Source organism: Heterocephalus glaber, unplaced genomic scaffold (assembly GCF_053883595.1).
Source record: "Heterocephalus glaber isolate CG9 unplaced genomic scaffold, H.glaber_assembly_v1.0 deba00001058, whole genome shotgun sequence".
Classification (NCBI taxonomy): domain Eukaryota; kingdom Metazoa; phylum Chordata; class Mammalia; order Rodentia; family Bathyergidae; genus Heterocephalus; species Heterocephalus glaber.
The window spans coordinates 1,112,479-1,131,033 of record NW_028258184.1 but is presented as its reverse complement, the minus strand read 5'-3'; the positions used below and the strand labels follow the sequence as shown (position 1 = coordinate 1,131,033).

Sequence of the window (18,555 nt, the reverse complement as noted above, 5' to 3'; positions counted from 1 at the left end):
GAATTCCTTCTTCCTGAGGGACCAGTTGGTCTCAGTTCTGTTCATAACCCCTTTTCAGTTGCTTGGATCAGGCTCAACCATATTCTCCAGAGTAATTGTTACATAAAGTCAACTAATTAAATTAAATATGATAACTATATTACAAGATAACTTCAGAGTGACACTTACCTGATAGTGTGGTTGAATAGCACAGTTTAGCTAAGTCAATACATAAAACTTATAATCACGAGTACTAGTGATGGACAGGTCTAAAATGATAAATTGAGAAGGCTTTGGATGACAGAAGAGACAGGCTATGAATTCATTAAACAGGAGTTTAGGAAAATTCACAGTCCAGGGTTGTTAGTCTGGGGTTTTTGTTCACTTTAATGTTCAATGACAGCACAAATATAGTTCATTGAGAATCTTTTTTACCAATGGTGTACTCTGTAATGACATTTTTAAACTATAGGTTAAAACTGAGGGCACGAATTAGGTTATCAAATCAATGTAGTGTGTTTTGGGAGACATTATTTAAACATGAAAATAGAAAAAAGAGAAAAAGTTAAGTTTTTGGAACATGTATGTTAAAGGTCAATTTGTTCCATTAGATTTGTGGTTCTGAGTCCAAAGAAGTAGAAATCCACTAACTTTTAATTGTAACTCAGATGATTAATATGTAAATGTAAGCATGTATGCTTATTGCATATAACATCTTACAGTGATTTCTGAAATATGCATTAAAGTTTGGTCAGAGTGACAGGGAAACTATAGCAAAAAATAAGTGATGTTTTAATCATACAAATATTTATTCATGGAAATTGAGCTCCTGCTTTTACACCGGGTCCTGATCCAGGCAATTGAAAATGATTGCACAGCAAAATAAAGTCCTTTCCTTGGGGCACACATTCAATAAATAAAATAGTTCTTGAGAGATACCAATAAGAAAATGATTACACTTTATCAATTAACAGAGAATTCATCCTGTTTATATAGTATAAATTATGTGGTATTTATATTAGCATATATGATATAATATTGATGCAATATTTTATGTAGTAATTGCTATGCAGGAAAATGGAGCAGGCCAGCAGAATATTGCGATTTGGAGGAGCAGGAAACAAGGTCTTATTTTACAGTGGACAGGGAAGATCTTGAAGAGCACACGCCTGAATGAGATGTGAGGAAGGGAGCTGTGAGCTCCGGGGCAGGGTGGGCCCTGCTGCTCCCTGAAGGGCTAGCGGGGCCTGAAAGCTGGGGCCTTCAGCGAGCTGGGAAGCTGAAGTAGAAGCTGCCCAGAGCATGCATACAGAGCAGAGAGGCAATAAGGGAGAAAGGCCTCTTAGGTCTTCCAAGGCCTTTCAGGCAACTGGAAGCAGAAGTAGTGGATTTGGAGCATTGTAAAAGAGTGACAAAATCTAAGTCAAGTTTTTAACAGAAATTGGCTGTAATGAGTGAAAAGTACAAGTATTGAGGCCAGGTAAGAAAAGTGATTGGAGGAGAAAAGTAGTGAGAATCTGGAAACATTTTGAAAATAAAGGTGACATCCTTATAAGTTCCCTATTGCAGGTATAATTAGAACATTAGAACAGAAAAAATTTTAAATACTCCATTAATAAGGTAAGCTGTAGTATTTTCATTTCCCTCTAAATTTGATGAGAATACTGGGGTTTTTTTCTGTTAAGGTGAAATACTGTCAAACTTTTATTTTGATTATTATTCTGTTGGTTTAACAGTAATTTCCTAGAAGAAGAACTGGGGGGGGGGGGCTGGAGATTTAGCTCAGTAGTTCCACCACCTGCCTTACAAGTGCAAGATCCTGAGTTCAATCCCTGGTACCAAAAAAAAAAAAAAGAATTGGGGCAAATGTTTCATGTAAAACATGTTTTAATGGTTCATTCTAAAATATGTAACTACCCTAGAAGGGCTGATGTAATAATTATACTTCCACACCTGTATGAAAGATCTAGCTTTATGATAACTAAGAATTGGACTAAGCTGTAGTTTGATGGTAGAATACTAGCATCTGAAGGCCTTGAGTTCAGTCCCCAGCAACATGCACGCACACACACACACACACACACTGCATTTCCAGAGAGATTACTACATCGTTTTGTAGTGTGCAGCAGTAAAGCGAGTCCTCATTCCATGACTATCTCTTTGGCATGTCATAAATTCTAAAACTGGGCAAATCTGAAACAAAAATGCATCAGGACCTCCATCTCAAAAACTTATAATTTCCCTGGGGAGAGAAAACAATCACGAGACAGAGTTTTGAGGGAGAACTACATAGACGATGACCAGCAGGCTAAAATATGAATCCCAAAGAACAGTCTAAAAAGGAAGATTACATCACATTTTAGTGCTTTCCACAGGAGCAGAGTTGCCTATGTGAAATAGATGTTGTTTTTCCTTAGGAATGTTTGGTAAGAGGGAGGTTGGCAGTTTCAGTGATTCTATGGTCAGGTTTTCTCAACCTTCACTACTTTCATAACCCATAAACTTTTTTTAATTAATTAATTTTATTGGTACAATTTAGATGTACATAATGATCACATTCATCGTAGGGAATTTGAACCTGTACATAATATAACTTCTGCTTCTTTTTTTTTCCCTGTTCTCCTCTTCTCCCTTCATTCCTTCTTTCCCTCCTTATTTACAAAAGCTTTTTTCCATTTTTCCTTTTTTTCCCCTTCCCTCCTTTCTCCCTACCCCTCCCTAGTTGCTCTTTCCATTTACACATTTTCCTCCTATTTCAAAATATTTATTATATATAGTTTGGTCCTTATTTACACTTTCAGTTTCTCACACCAGAGAAACCATGCAGTATTTAAACACATGTGTCTGATTTATTACACTTAAGACTATGGTCTTAAGGTGCATCCATTTAGCTAGAAATGTCTTGTTTATCCTTATTTATGGTAGAGTAATATTGTATAAAGAAAACAAACCACATCTTCTATCCATTCATTGGTTGATGGGCATTGGGGCTGTTTCCAAGATTTAGCTATTTTAAACTGTGCAGATATAAATGTTAGTGTGTACGTATCGCTGCGGTATGATTTTAATTCTGTCAAGAAGATACCAAGAAGGGGAAGAGCTGGATCAAATGGAACCTCTAGTTTTTCTTTCTTGAGGAACCTCCACACTGATTTCCACAGTAGTTGCAACAGTCTACACTCCCATCAGCAGTGGAAAAGGGTGCCTTTTCCCCCACAGCTCTGCCAGCATTTGTTATTGGTTGAGTTCTGCATGACAGCCATTCTTTCTGGAGTGAGGTGGAATCTCAGTGTTGTTTTAATTTGTATCCCTCAAATGACCAGTGATATTGAACATTTTTTTCTATATATTTTTGCCATTTTTACTTCATTGGAGAACTTTCTATTCATTTCAGATGTCCATTTTTGGATTGGGTCTTTAAATTTGGGGGTTATGGTTTTTTTTTTTTTTTAGTTCCTTATGTATTCTAGATATTAGTCCTTGTTTGAGGAACAACTGGCAAAAATATTTTCCCACTCTATGAATTGTTTCTTCGCTCTGTTGGTGATTTCTTTTGCTGTGCAGAAGCTTTTTTATAATATGAGATCTCAGTTGTTGAGTCTTTGTAATATTTCCAGTGTGATTGGGATTATGTTCATAAAGTCTTTGACCACACCTATGTCTTCAAGAGTTTTACCTGTTCTATCTTCCAGCAGATTTAGTGTTTCTGTTTTAATATTTAGATCTTTGATCCATTTCAATTTTAGTTTAGTTTATGGTGAGAGATATGGGTCTAGTTTTAATCTTCTGGATGTGGGGAACCAGTTTTTCCAGCACCATTTATTAAAGAGGCTATCTTCTTCCAGTGAAGGTATTTGGCCCCTTTGTTGAAGATAAGGTGTCTGAGTGTGTTTGGAGTTGTTTCTACATCTTTTAATCTGTTCTATTGATCCTGGGGTCTGTTTTTGTTTTTTTGTTTGTTTGTTTTTTACCAGTACCATGCTGTTCTTATGACTGTACCTTTGTAGTATAATTTCAAGTCAGAGATTGTGATCCCCCTGCCTTGCCTTTGTTGCCCAGCATTGCTTTTGCTGTTCTAGGTCTCTTCTTGTTCAAATGAATTTTAGGATTGTCTTCTCTAATTATGTGAGGTATGCTATTAGTATTTTGATCAGGATTGCATTAAATCTGTGTAACAACATTTGAAGTATGACCATCTTCACTATATTGATTCTTCCTACCAAGAGCAAAGGATATCTTTCCATTTCCTGATATCCTCTTTGATATTTTTTCAGAGTATTACAATTTTCCATGTAAGAGTCTTTTATTACCTTCATTACATTGATTCCTATTTCATTTTTTTTTTTGATGCTATTGTGAAAGGCGTTGTTTCTCTAATTTCTCTCTCAGTGAGTTTATTTGTGTACATGAAGCCTACTGATTTTTGAGCATTGACTTTGTATCCAGCTATGTGATTGGATTTGTTTATTAAGTCTAGAAGTCTTTTGGTGGACTTTTTGGGGTCTTCTATGTAGAGTAGCACGTCATCTGCAAATCATAATCATTTAACTTTTTCCTATCCTATTTTTATTCCTTTTAGTTCTTTCTCTTGTCTGATTGCTCTGGCTAATGTTTCCAGAACTAGTGGTGATAGTGGACATCATTGTCTTTTTCCTGATTTTAGAGTGAAAGCTTTCAGTTTTTGACCATTTAGTATGATGTTGGCTGTTGGTTTGTCATAGATGGCTTTTATCAGATTGAGATAAAGACCACCTATTTCAATTTTCTGTAGGTTTCTTTATCATGAATGAGTGTTGGACTTTGTCAAGTGCTTTTTCTGTGTCTATTGAGATGATCATATGTTTTTTTTTCTTGGTTCTGTTGATATGGTGTAATACATTTATTGATTTGCGCATGTTGAACCATCCCTGCATCTCTAGGATGAATCGTACTTGGTCATGATGTATAAGCTTCTTAATGATTTGCTGTGTTCTTGATGATTTGCCAGTATCTTATTCAGGATTTTTGTGTCTGTGTTCATTAGGGAGATTGGCCTGTATCTCTCTTTTTTTTGGTTGGATTCTTCTCTGGTTTTGGTATTAGGGTAATACTTGCTTCCAGGAATGACTTTAGGAGTGTAGCTTCCCTTTCAGTTTCATTAAAGAGTTTGAGGAGTAGTGGCATTAGATCTTCTCTAAGTTTCTTGTATAATTCAGCAGTGACTCCATCAAGACCTGGGCTTTTCTTTGTTGGAAGGTTTTTTATTACATCTTCAATTTCACTGACTAATATTGGGTTATTTTGAATTTTTATATCTTCTTGATTAAGCTTTGGTAATTCCTATGTATCTAGAAATCTGTCTGTTTCTTCTCTGTTTATCATTTTATTTGAGTACAGGTTCTCAAAGTAGATACTGATGATCTTCTGGATTTCTGCAGATCTGTTATGATTTCACCCTTTTCATCCTTAGTTGCATGCATATAATCAGACCATAGTGCAATAAAATTAGAAATCAATAGCAAAAGAAAACACAAATACTACACAAAGACATGGAAATTAAATAACACCCTCTTGAACAACCAGTGAGTCACAAATAAAATTAAATAAGAAATTAGAGAGTTTCTACAATTAAATGATAATGCTAATACAACATATCAGAACTTATGGGATGCAATGTAAGCAGTCCTATGAGGGAAGTTAATAGCAGTGAACTCCCAGATCAGAAAAGCAGAGCCAGCTCAAATAAACAACCCAATGTCAAGCCTCAAACTTCTAGAAAAAGAAGAAAAAAATCAAGCTTAAAGCTTGTAAGAGGGATGAAATTATAAAGATCAGAACAGAAATTAATGCAAATGAGACTAAAAACAATACAAAGAATCAATGAATCGATGAGTCAGTCCTTTGAAAGATTAAATAAAATTGACAATCCTTTTCCTTTAAAAAAATAAAAGGAAAGAAAAGACATAACCTACAAACTCTTATGTGGCTTCAAAAACAAAGAACAAAAGCAAATCAGTAATGTACTCTGTCAATTAAAAACAAAGAGATATGTACAAAATCACAAACAATTGTAAGGTGTTAAAACTTGGGTATTCTGATCTTTAGGAGTTGGTTGAAATCTACATCATGGCTACTTGCATTTGAAACTTATAGCTAAATCAGTTCAGTAGTAATTATAATAATGAAATCAGAACCTAGATATGCAGTGCACTCCAATGTACTTCACAAAGAAGAGCTCAACAATTTCTCTGATAACTATCAGAATTTTAGAGACATACAGTTGCTTTATCCTGTTACAATGATTGGAGCAACCACTTCTCAGACTGTGTAGGTTCAAATTTTCCCTCTTTCAACTAATATTTAAATCACATAATTTTTCTGTCCTTGACATTTTTCTATGCTTGACTTTTCTCAAGGACAGAAAATGAGGCTAGTGTATATACACACATGTGTGTGTATATATATGTCTATATGCACAGTATATAGACACCTGTGCATATATATATGTACATACATATTGTTACATTTGAGTCTGGTATGTCAAAAACATTATTGATATTTTTGTCACAGAATATTTTGTCAACTCTGGAATTGGCATTAGTTATTATCTTTGAGAGTAAAGTAGTATTTACTCTATTAGCTGAAAAATTAGGACAAAGCAGTTGGAATACATCTCAGGTATTTTATCTTTCTGTTTACATTAGAAACAGTGACATCAGCCAGGGCACCTGCAGCATCCACTCCGAGTGTCATTGGGTAAGGGTAACCTCACCTGTAGGCCTGATAGGAGACTCGTCAACCCAGTGCATCGATGTACTTGGATAAGAGTGTTGTGACCATTAAAGAAAACCATCAATCTAGTTATACTTTCTAATATCTGGACTTTTTAACAGCTACATTCTTGAGCAAAATTGTAGTTTAAAGATTGTCTTTGTCATAAAATCAAACATAAGATAGCCCATGCAAACCTTTTAAAACTGTATTAGGGAATTTTACAAGTAAGAAGTTAATGAGCGGAGAAAGTTACAAAATTATGTTGCCTAATGAGTCATGGTAAAGATCTTAATATAAGGAAATCATTTTACTAGTGCTTCTTAAATTATTTTTGTTGAATATATGATTATATGGATATGAATATATGGTAAATTACCCTTTAATGAAATGTTAACATTGGTTTATGATTTAATTGAAGAAAATCCAAGTCGTAGAAATAAATGGTGCTTACAACCAGCTCAAAAAAGGGAAGAAACCAGAAAAGAAAACATATTTAATTGAATTCTGTGGAATCACTGAAGCTTAGGCAAAAGTGGCATCTCTGTAATTGATATGATGCATTGCTGAAATAAATACCCACAGTGATTTAGAATTCCAAATTATAAGATCCTTTAGAATAGTTTTATAATAGCAATAAACACACACATTTCCAATTTTGCTGGTTGTAGATATCAGGGGGGAATGTGGGAAAAAAACATGGAGAACTCAAATGCATTTTATATAATCTATTGTACTTATTCAAAGCATAGGGACCACTTCAAAAGATCAGTTTTTACATAGAGACTATAGAAAATAGTTTCTGAGATTTAGAATTGGCCTTTAATGATGCTAATATGTGCAATTTGTATTCATTACAGTCAATTTAAAATTGAAGAATCAACAAGCACATTAAATGTTATTTTCTCCAAATAAAAAATATACTCTCTACTGTGTATTGATAATGCTCCATCTTTAACTGCTTGAAACATCCTTTTATGTGCCAGAATAACATTAATACATATTTAGAAGGAAAGTAGAGATCTATGAAATGTTATTTTTCGTTTACCTTTTTATAGTAGGAAGCTATATAGTTTTGTTCCAAAACTGAAAAAGCAAAGATCACAGTAATAACCAGAAGTTTGATGATTTGTGATTTTGCAATTATAAATGAAGAAAGAAAAATGACAATAAACCCTGAATATCGCTTGACTTTTAGTTCTTGAGATGAACTTAAGATGCTTTAATTTCTTTTTTTCTAAGATGATTTAATTTCTAAAACCACACACCTCCTTCAAGAGGATATTCAGTTCCCCAAGTCTCCTCACATAACTGCAATAGTTATGAACATAACCTTGAAGGTCATCATTCTAAACTATTACATGTCTGAATATTCTATAAAAAGTGTTACAAAGCTGCTAGAAATTACTGAATAAAAACTAAAAACTTTATATTACTTATTCTTTATAACATTTCTCTATGAATTACAGTGTTACTTTACTTATTTTTAAAGACACTATATGTGTTAACACATTCAAGGATTTAATGTGGAAAAGAACTACATGATTTGTTATTCCATCATTTTCTTGATAAAGTGAATTGAGGCCTGAGGAGGATAAGTGATTTACTAACAGTTACACAGGAAGATAGCAAAATTAGGTGTAGAAGTCAAGCCTCTTATTCAGTATCTATTTTCATTCTTTTGCAGTGTATGATCCTCAGTTTTAAAGAGATTAAGGTACTTAGGCTAGAGATGAATGAACACACAGACTAAGTGAAATGTGCATACATGTCTGCCCTTTGCATCTCTCATGTATGGACTTATTTCATCGAAGGAGCCCCCTGTATTAGCTGATACATTGGACATTGTGTACCAGGTGCCAGGGGTTTGGCAGAAATGTGAGGGAGCTAAGGAGATGAATTTGAGTCTATATATTTGCCTTCCTGACCCTGAGGCCACATTATCTAGGCTCCCATAATATATTTGACTTCTTTTATTCTGCTTTTCTGAATGATATTTCTCTTCATGTAATACCTGGTTAAAATTGCCACGGTTGGTATCTATGTTCCTAATTATTTCTTTAAGAATACCCACTTATAAGTGAAGATTTTTCTGACTGTTGAGTATATTTATTCTTTATTTCATGTTTATACATGAATGTGTTTGGCCCATGTAAGATAATAAGAACGAAAATCTGTTCATAGGCAAAGAATGTTTTGAAAACAAAGATCTGATTTGATCCTAAAAGGATCAAGCATTGCTCTTCTGAAGCCTGGGATGTGAAATTCAGGAGCAGAACAGAAGCAGGGGATATTGTGTAAGGAAAAAAAAATTTGGAAAGTTTCAAGATATTTCGTGCTTATCAAAATCTTTTCAGGAGTGGTTTTAATGAGTGACTATAATCAGCACATGCTAAATATAAGAAAATTACCAAAAATATGAGGATGTTTTTTTAAACAAAGCATCTAGAAAAAATGAGAAAGGAGAATGAAGAGGAAGGGATTGTTGTGTAAGGCAAAACTCCAGGAAACACCAGGGTTGTGGAAATGATTTAGATCTGAAACAGAACCTACATGCTTAATGAATTACATGGTTGCATTTAAAATACAGTAGACTCTGTATGGTCCAGCTTCCATATCTGTGGATTGAAGCAGCCCCAGGTCAAAACTATTAGAGGAAATATTGTCTATATTGAAATTGTACAGATTTTTTGGGTAATTATTCTCCAACCAATACATTGTAACACCTATTTATATAACATTGATATGGTGCTAGGTATTATAAATAATCCATGGATTAAAGTATACAGTGTATGTTGTATGCAATTATTATGCCATTTTATATAAAGGACTCAAACATCCCCATATTTGGGTATCCGTGGGGTCCTGAAACCAATCACCTGTGTATACCAAGGGACTACTGTATTGATTTGAAGGAAGTGGGGGCAGGTTCCCTCCAGATCCTCTCTATCTTTTATTTATTTTATTTTTGGTGCTGTGAAATAAGGCAGGAGGCCAGCGAACTCCAGAGATGTAAACCAAGTTCCCAGCTCATTGTGCTCTTACATGTTGCGAGACATTTTATAGGAAATAGTCTTCCATCCCTGAGGAGATATACACATAAATGCATACATTTTAACTCAAGCTAAAGTTACTTTTGTCTCTCTTCTAAAGTTACGAGCTATGAGAAACTCCATCTCCTAAAGAAGTTTTGCATATTTTTACACTGAAGAATAACCTCCTGGTGTGTGCCCATTTTTTCAGTTTCCAAGAAACTGTTTATCATTTTCTTTCTTTTTTTTCTTTTCACTGGAAGTAAGTAGTCTTTCTTCTGAACTTTTAAAATTCTATCTGAACAAGTAAAAGCACACCCCAGTGTTGGTCTCTATGTCAGCATCAGAACATTTATGATAGCAAAGCAGTTGAAAGAAAATGGCTGGGGAGTTCAGATCTGATGTAGTGTATGCAACAGATCTGAGAATCGATGTATCTCAAAGAATAGAGAACACAAGACAAAGCTTTGACCAGTCAGTTGTTTACATTATTAGATCTGCAGTGTGTTATATTTTTAAAGAATAGTAACTTTATATTAGAAACATGATGTATGCTAATTATTAAAATTTAAGCTGTATGAAGAGGACAGAACTATTGAAATTAACATATTGTTCAGCATTTTATCAGGCAAGAATAATATGGTGTTAAATTTTGGCAGTGATGTTTCAAGCATCTCTTTGTTCATTAGTACAAGAATGGATATACAGATAAAGAATAACTTTCGACATTATAAACTACTCTGTATACCATTATATAAATAATACTTTAAGCATTTACATCCATCATCTTATTTAATCCTCATAAGAGCCCAATGAGATCTGCACTATTAATATCCCCCATTAAACAGCTAAACTGTAACACTGAACATTAAACTGTAAATGGTGAGGGAAAGGGACACTGGGGATACGTGAATAGATAGATGGGAAGAATTAACTATATTAAAAGGAATTATTGCACGTATTCTATTTTTAAATTTAAAAAGCATTTAATTTTTCCTGCATTTAAGAAAAGAAAAATAAATCAACGTGAACCCAGAAAGTCGGTTTCAGATCCGTGTCTCTTTGACGGAGTGGCTATTAGTTCCTAGATGACTGGTCTAAAGTGAAAGAAAGACAACGGGGAAAGTCATTAATATTTAACATCCTCTGTCTTTCCTTAATAGCACATCTAGGATTTTGACCCTGCATCTCTGAGTGATGAGGGGAGCAGCTGACGTATATTTCTTCCTGCTAGCTTGCTCCACTCCCCTGCTTTTGTTGCTTATTTCAATTTTGCTTGCCAAGATTTGCAGCAATTGCCTTTTGTTCTGATGGTGCTTAAATCTTAATTTCATATGGAAATAGATTCAAATCAGCAGCACTCCATTTTCCATTTCTTGTCTATTCCTAGGACCTTTATTTAATTTTGGATTTGCTTCTCAAATAGTTTTCAAGAAAGGCTCTAACTACTCCAAGTTGTGTGACGTATGTCACTTTTGAGAATGTCTGCTTATCATCTTTCTGCATGAATCTTTCTTTCCCTCAGACCCTTAGTCACTTTCATAATCTTTCCTCATTCTTCTGTACAAAAAAATATGTAAATCCACCCCAAAGGTAGATTAAAGGTGGCTTGCTTTTTCAGTTTGGATGCCTGATACGTCATTTTTAAATTTTAATAATGTGATGGATATTAATTGTTAACTGTCCTACTTAATTTTGTTCTTGTGTACGTAGTTGACCTTTTTACTTGCAAATACTTTTCCTTTTCGTTGCACAGAAATCTCAGTGCATTCTTGCTGTTTTCTTCCTGCTTCTCTGACTATTTTTCAGTTACTTTTGCTGTCTGCTCTACTTATTCTCCTAAGTATCACTGTTGTTCTGGGATACCATCTTCCTTCTTTCTTCTGCTTCCCCTGGGCCATCTCATTCACACCTGTAACTTCAGTCACCATCAGACCCTTAATTTCTTCCTTACCTAGACCTCATTCCTGAACCCTGGGTGCACATTGTCCTGCAATCACCCCACTTCCAGCAGATCTTAGTATAATTTAAGGACACAACCCCAGCCAGGCTTGTGCAATGCTTCAGTAACCTTATCCTCCTCGCAGGCATTCTTCAACTTAGCCAAAGATGCCACTATGACTCTTGGCTTCTGGTGACCAGGGTTGACTAATCTGGCTTAAACAAGAAAGTGAATGCATTGCTTTACGTAAGAGAAAGCCTCATAGGTAGGCAGCTCGTCTCGGGGAACATTTGGTGTCATCATGGTGAGCCCTTCATTTCAGTTTTCCTTGAGTTGCCTCATTCTCTGACTGCCACATGGGGTCTGGCATGGACAGATTTCCGTTATCAGAACTCTTAGACCTACATACACCAAAGTTCAGATGTACTTTCCTGAATAGACCCTCCCTGGCCTGGTGAAGTTGGTACGGATGAGCCCATACCAGAATATGGCTAGCCCTGCCCAGACTGATCTCTAGGAAGGAAGATGGAGTCACTGACTTAGTCCACATGCCATGTACCTTCCCAGGCTGCATGGACTGGTTGCAGAGGAAGAGGTGCCTGAGGAAGAAGGGAGAAGAGATTTTATAGATAGAAATCGTAAACAACACTCTTCTACCAGTCAGCACTGTCCAGTGATCCTTTCCCTCACCACCCACTACCAATTAAATGTGAAGACATCGTGTTTCTCTGAAAACCTCTTGGATGTGTGAGCTTCTGTCATAGTTCCCATCACCTACTTGGTGCAGGCCAGTGCCTCTCCTCGTGTCTCCGATTTCTCCTGAATCTTTCACAGACTCATATTTAAAAGCAGTCTTACAGAGATACATTCCAAGGATATACCTTCTTTGTCAGAATGGTATACAAATATATGAATGCCAACTCTCAATATCTGTATTTACTTTGCATGGAGCAGAAGGACATCCGTGCACGCCCCAGGCCTGCTTACTACTCATGGCATGAACTGGTGAAGCTGCCGCCTCTCTCACGCAGACCATTGCAGTGTGCTCCACACGTCAGATACTTCCCTTCTCCTTCCCAATTCTTACCCTGCTCCACAGAAGTCATCATTTTGAAACGAAAGTCTAATCATTTTACTTCCTACCTCCAAATCCTTTGCATTTTATCACAATCCACTCCTTACCTCAGGTTGGTCTTTGATTTGTCCTCTCTACTTCTTTTGATATGTTCCTTATTTTTCCAGTGGGGGCTTCTTTCTTCTTTCTCACCATCTCCTTTTCTCTCTCTCTACTCAGAGGCTTTGCATTTACTTTGAACCTGAGAAGACTCTGCTACAGTTTCCTGATAAATATCAACGCTGTGCATGGTAGCTTAGCTCCTTCCTCCTGGAAAATTTAAATTTCTGACTTAAGTGACTTGGGAGTGTACCACGCTTGAGCATCCTATCCTAATTCTTATAGCTTATACTCTAAATTATTGACACACTTCACCAGGCCATTTGATCCTGGAAAGTAAGGGCAGGTCTTGCTTCTGAGTCTCTGCTCCTACATTGTGACTGCCTTCCGTATTCACTGATCACTGTGGTGATGGTAGCAGCTTGTTGAGTCCGTCTGGGGAAATATAAAGAAGGAACTCAAGCCAGACCAGACTGCTCATGCCCTGCATTTCCATATCCAGGGCCTGTACCCTGCTTTGAGCTTTCCCAGGCCATTAACCCAATTATCCTACTTGACCCGCTTCAGTCTCAGTCTCAGAAAATGTCGCTAATGCCTTGGAACCAGGAAATGGAATCCTTAGCCTCACTACAAAAGCTGCTTAATAGAAATAAGTAGAAAATTTGGCCTATATTCTTTAAAATGCAGTTTAAAACTCATTAATCAAAATGAATATATATGGTAGCTATGAGATATTCTGCTGTTAACGTGGTAGAGCAAACAGTTTTGGATACGGGGAACCATGTGCAGTAATCACAACACTGTGGCTTCGGAGACTCATAGCTGTAGATGGATTCTACAGCTTCATGGCAGACCTTGTGTTACACTCAGTTTTCATATCTGTAAAATGCAAAAAAAGAACCCTCTTTTAAAAGCTTTTGAGACAATTAGATAACATTTATACAATTTTTAGCACATGGTTTGTGCTTGCTAAGTGTTAGTTTTCCTCTTTTCTCTGTTCTAACTAGATTTACCAGACATTTGATATAACATTTTTACTGTAGGAAAAAAGCTTCCAGAGTTTTGAACAACCAACTGTAGCTACAGATGGAATTTTTTAGAATACAGCACATTCATTAGGAGGTTAGTTCCTGATTCTTTGCATATTTTAATAACATGACCGTTCCAAGACTCAAAGTTTTGAAATAGTTGAACTAAGTTGAATAGACTTGCATCTCCCTGTCTCCCTAGTCTGTCTTCCAGGCAGATTTTGTCAGTGACAGAATTACTCAGGAAAGATGATAGGCATTGCTGCGATGGCTAATTACTTCCTAGGAGATTTAATTCACCCACCTCAGACTCTGCATGTTCAGATAAGAAAGGCTACTCTGGGTAGCAAAGTAGGCAAAGAAGGGCTTGATCTGCTGCTAGTTGATCCCCAGTTATAATCCTAAATAATTAAAACCAGATCTCTAGCTCACTGAGATTTCAACTTATTTCTAAGGATTGCCACATCACCTTCTTGGTTACATACCTGTTTTTATTGCTCATTAGACAGGTATTGCTCCCTGCTTGCTCCCACAAACATTTGCCAAGATGAGGAAATAAAAGCAGAGCAAGTCTTACCAGAAAGAGAAGCTATTTCCATTTGCAAATACTCAGAGTAAAAATGTACTTCAAGGATTGCTGGGGGAAAAGGAGCAAGACTGAATGTGCTCAAGTGTTGCAGGAGAAGCCTGTCAGTGATTATTTTTAAATGTGTGTACAGTGAGGAATAAAGCTTAGTAACAAGCAATGAACTTTACGTTGCACAGATTTTATATATTGTGTGCGAGTGGCAATAGCAGGGGAGAGGAATAAACCAGAAGTTCTGATCAATGAGCTGTCTATCCTTTTGTAGAAAGGTAAGGTGGAGAATGTTTAGCAAAAATGAGAGAGGAAGCACACACCCATGAGCATTGCATGGACAATATTTGTATAACCTTAACTTGGATTTGTAATGAATTAATGAATGCATATTACTCTTATTTATTTATTTATTCAGTTTCATGAATGATGTCCATCAATCTGTATGTTTTCCAGTATAGTAAAAAATTACAAAGAATGCAAGCACACAGAAACTTACAGATGGTCCAAGCGATGAGACATTAATTGACTAAGTGGGAGCAGTGTCAACATGAAAATATTTTTAGTTTAAAAATCAATGGACTATTACAAATTTAAATAATTTTAACCTATTTCATCATAAATCACTTCATAGTGATATGAAGTCTATAATTGTATCTACAGTGGTTTTGGTTTTTTAGTATATAAATTAGCAAGTTTTAATATTTAATCCTGGGCATTGAACCAAGGGCCTTCTCACTGAGCCGCATCCAGCTCTTTTATTTTAGGACATGGTCTCACTAAGTCAGAGTTGCCCAGCTTCAGCTTGATCTTTCAGTCTTCCTGTCTCAGCCACCCAGAATGCTGTACAGGTGTGTGCCGCCGTATCCAGCTAGCGATGTTTTAATCTAGTTCTAAGAGACAAATTTGTAATTACAGGATAACTGATCAATAAAACATGAACATTTACTTTCCTTTTTTTCAGCATGTAATAGGTGCCAGATCCTAGGTACATAAAACATCTGCTCCCAAGTCTCACGGGAGACACCTACTAAAAGAAGTACACAAAATTGGATGATTGAAAATACAAGTAAGACTCTTTGGTGTCGTGGCCTTGAGTATTATGCAAGGATTTAATAAAGGTAAAGAAAACGTTACGGCAAGAGGAAAAATATACACAGAAGAGCAAGAGCCTGAGAAGCTTCCAAGGAGCACACCTCTCTAGGGTCCTTGTTAGTCACGCGATACTCCTTGTGAACAAACAGCCTATGTGGAGGACTCTTGGGGTCGGGAGACCTTGCTCTGGGCTTGGCCCAGGGTCAGCATCACTGCAGTGCTACACAGATACTTGGCTTCCCATCTTACACATTTTGGTACCTTGATCTATGTTGAAGAGCACCCATCCTGAATGAAGGTAGAGAACCAGAAGAAACTATCTTCATGATTGACATAGGAGCCATTCATTATGTTCAAAGGTAGCCCATGCACGGCACCTCAGAGACACACCAAGGCGTGCTGCCTTTAGAAAGTTCAGTGGTTCCATGTGGGTAGAATTTAGAGAGTAAGTAAGTAAAGGGTTGACGAGATACCACCTCTGTTACATTCCTGGTGATCAGATGACAGTGATAGCTTTGAATGAGACAGGAGCCATGAGGTACTGGGTGAGAGAATCACCTTAGTTTTAGGTATTGAATTTTAGATCCTGTGAAATACCTACATTGGAACTATCCAAGAAATCATTAAAGTCCAAAATGCAAAGCGTAGTATTTTGTGACTATTCAATAAGCAGTAAGAAGCAACTCCAATACTAATGTTAAGAGCTCTTAACAATTGCTGTAAGAAGCATGTTATAAATGGGAAAAATAAGAATGTTTGATAATCTGTTTCATTATTTCCACTTGGATTAGAACAAATTACTCTGTTGAAGTTGCAGCATCCTCAAAGGCAAGGATGTTTTTTCAATTAAGAAATGGCTTGCACCCCCTCAGATGAAAGCTTGGCTTCCTGTGGAGAAGGAACAAGCAGGGGATTTATCATGGGTTCGTTCTCTCCACATGGGCATCCGTAAGAGAGTCTCTTCTTTCTGTCCCAATTTACTCTGTGCTCAAGAGTTTTAACTGGTGTTGAAGTTAAACCGCTGCATGCGTGTACACACACACACACACACACACACACACATATATATCTATATCTATATATCTTGAATATATATATATAAATTAATTATCATAAAACATGAGAAAACAGAAAACTGGATTTTTTTCTAAAAGAAAACACAATTTCAAGTACTAAATAGCAAGGATCATCTATTCTATTGTGCATGCATCTCATTCTGCCTGATGGTAAAGTGTCTAGAAAGTAGTCACCAGCATCAAAATGCCATTTCTTAGGAACCACAGAATTGTATGTCATTTAGAGTAGTGAGTGGCCTATCTTTGCAAGCAGCAGTGTCTCTGACAAATATCACTACCCTACCTTTCTTTGTGCTTTTGCATTTCACCGAGGAATCAGAACTGATATCATTATATTTTACAAATAGGAATACAGTCCCCATGTCTGTAAATTATATACCTAAGGTCACATCACAGAAAAAAGCCTGGCCTTCCATGCAGATAATGTTCTCTTAGATTCTAACCTGTTTGACATATAATGCTTTTCCTCGCCACTCTACCTTCTGTCATTTTAGAAATATGAAAATAGAGATCATTTTATCTTTTTGACATATTTCAATATACAGAGATAGTCATTTGTATTAACATGCATATAAACTTTTGAGTTTTACATTGAAACAGCCTTTTTAAAAAGAGAAAGATGTTTTTGAGAGTAGCAAGCTCTTGATCTAAGGAAATGCTATTTGGTAATTTATTGTCCCTACGCTGTTTTAGCTTTTAAAATATTCACTGCCTCTCTTCACAATCTTAATACTCACAAACATTTTAACAAGAAAGGTATAGGTGTCTTTGGCCAGATTAAGAGCTACACAGTCATAGCATGGAGCTATATTGTCACTGAATATGTAGAATTAATCTTATTTGGATTCATTTTAGGATGGATCAGTGTTTCTTAAAATGATATATTTGTTTACAATGCAGATTTCTTCTCTGCTTGTTTTTATTTAATCCATCCAGAGAGAGCCTGTGCATTTGCATTTTGACTTGTGTTCTTGAGGAGTGCTGGGAAAGGTATTGGAGGCTACTAAATGGCAAAATAAGCAAAATGCACAGATAGAGCCTTTATTAATCAATAGTTTCTACCTTGTTCCTACAGCCTTTATAGGATGCTGATAAGTAGCAGCAACATGGAGAGGTGCCACTCTCAGTCCTCTCTGCTCCTGTACGCCAGCTGTGGCAATGTTAATAAGCATCAGAATTCTCCAAAGGTGATGATTTAGGAGAATAAAAATAAATTTGCAGGAACCGAATAATCCATTATACTAGTGACACCTAGATGAATAAATCTTTCAGGGGCAGAAGTCTTATAATAAAAAAGTGGACTCCACCAAACTAGGAAGTAACTTTCTTGTGCATCAGAAATGCTCCAGCCGTTCTTGGACTAGTCTGCGTAGCACAGGCGTGTCGCCATCAGGACTTTCTGAGCATGCATCTGAGATTCGTGAGACTGGATAGAGTCAGAATCAGACAGCAGTTTGTCTCCTGATCCCTTGCCTGCCTCTATTTGCTTTTCCACACTACGATGGGGACCTTGTCTTTCATTACTTTCTTTGCCCTGAATTCACATCCACGAATCTTCTGTGTTGTACCAATTTGGGTAAGGTTAGAGCCTGACTATTGGCCTGCACTGACTTATACACTGTAATTACATTTACTATTAATAAAAATAATAGTCCCAGTAGCATTTTATGTCTGCTTATAATCTGTCAGAAACATATACCATCTTTATTCTCGCAGCAGTACTATGAGGTCAGTACTATAGTTAACTATATATACTCTTACCTACATTGGTTACTACTGTGGCTACTGTTTTACAAATAAGGACACTGAAGATTAGAAAACTTAAATTTTATCTTGCTCAGGGTCACATAGTCGTAATCAGCATCATACCCAAGTATAGATAGCATGATTTTAGACCCTGAA

The 18,555-nt window shown here is 36.3% G+C and overlaps 1 protein-coding gene and 1 long non-coding RNA gene across 41 annotated transcripts in view; one reads left to right on the top strand and one right to left on the bottom strand.

Moving 5' to 3' along the window:
• The window catches only part of Gulp1 (GULP PTB domain containing engulfment adaptor 1), a 271,287-nt gene that overhangs the window by 170,577 nt on the left and 82,155 nt on the right, over window positions 1-18,555 (top strand). The window lies entirely within an intron of this gene.
• The window catches only part of LOC147828516 (uncharacterized), a 37,003-nt gene continuing 21,825 nt past the window's right edge, over window positions 3,378-18,555 (bottom strand). Inside the window, exons 2-4 of one of the 2 annotated variants that reach the window (XR_015450648.1) lie at window positions 12,886-13,756; window positions 12,644-12,791; window positions 3,378-12,302 (exon numbers count right to left, since the gene is read on the bottom strand). This is a non-coding gene — a long non-coding RNA (uncharacterized LOC147828516). Of the gene's footprint in view, window positions 12,792-12,885; window positions 13,757-18,555 lie in introns of both variants that reach the window. The other variant, XR_015450647.1, reaches the window with a different exon arrangement.